Source organism: Lolium rigidum, chromosome 4 (genome assembly GCF_022539505.1).
Source record: "Lolium rigidum isolate FL_2022 chromosome 4, APGP_CSIRO_Lrig_0.1, whole genome shotgun sequence".
Classification (NCBI taxonomy): domain Eukaryota; kingdom Viridiplantae; phylum Streptophyta; class Magnoliopsida; order Poales; family Poaceae; genus Lolium; species Lolium rigidum.
The window spans coordinates 8,261,246-8,262,786 of NC_061511.1; positions in this window are offsets into that span (position 1 = coordinate 8,261,246).

Genomic DNA, 1,541 nt, shown 5'->3' on the forward strand with positions numbered 1-1,541 from the left:
ACCAAAAAGAGACATAGATTGGTTTTTCCAAAGAAGAAAAACACCATAGAAACTTGAGAAAATGATACAAAGCAACTAGACAGGAATGCGAAAAAAGAAAAGTGAGAAGAAATATAGATCGAAAAGAGAGATGACGGCGGAGGATTCGAGATTGAACTTACACCACCGTTCTATCCGCTTGCTCTGAACCGCCCCTCCCACTTCTCGGCGAGATGAACTCGTAAATGCGGAACCGTAGATGTGGGGGCTCCGTCGGTTCCAGCACCAGGAATACTTATAGAAGTTAGTTTATCGGACCGGACCCGAAGAGACGGCCCAAGAACAAAAAAAGACTAGATAAAAAAGGAGTTTAATTAGTGGGCCACGATGGGCCAAACACAAGTGCGAACCCCCAAAAAAAGAATGAAATAAGAGGAATAAGTTGCGATTATTATTTGACAAACACAAGGTTCTCACTCACATTCCAACCCCTGATGGATATGTCCACATTTAAAAGTCATTACACTTCCACAAAAAACTAGAAGAATAACTAGTCAATTAATTTAAAAAAGAAGAAGAAACATAAAATGATTGACAAAAAAAAATTGTCTACACTACATCTTATCTGGCCGCATCTCATCTCCTCTTCACAAAGAAATCTGACACTCATAAAACATGGAAAAGGATCAGAAAATAAGCATTTCTTCAATGGAGTCGTTGATCATCCGCATTCAAAAAAAAGACAGCCATTAACAAGCTTGTTTTGCTCGTGCAAAATGAAGATATGACAAAAAGGACTATGTGATATTCACCATTAACAAGCTTGTTTTGCTCGTGCATCCAGGGATAGTAACCCGGTGTCCGAAAAAAAGAAGTACAACTAAGTTGTGTGCAAAAACAAACCACAAAAACAAAATGATATGGGAAAAAAAGCCATATAAAAAATAGATTTAAGAAATACAAACCCGGTGGTCAAATGGGATTCCCGTATCATGAAATGCATGGCAAAAAAAAGAAAATAAATACTGATCAATAAATTGATCAACAAACAAGATTAAAAAATTCAGGAAAAAGATAAATCAAAAATGTGAAAAAACGTACATGCTTCCTAAGGATTTCTTTTGTTTCCTAGTGGCATCTTCTCATTGAAAGGATGAGCAACCATATAGTAAGTAAGACTTTCGCGCAATGGTTTTGCATGGTTCTAAAAAAGACAATAAAGAATACATATATTAAATAAACATTTTAACAAATATATTTCATTCATCGGTAACAAAAAAGAAATGAAAAAGGAAATGAAAAAACACATATGATAAGTAATTAACGAAAAAAAGAGAAAGACATACCGGTTCAAAACGAGTTTGTTTCCTCCCTTCTGATTTCTTATTAATTCCATGACGAACACACCACTATCACAACTGAAAAAATACATAAAAGAGAAAGGATAAAAAGTTACAGTAGAACTTGTATAGCATTAGGATACATAAAAAGAAAAGGAAAGAAAAGCCCTCGTAATCGACACAATCAACAATGGCCTCCCCCACCCATTGGTAACTATACAA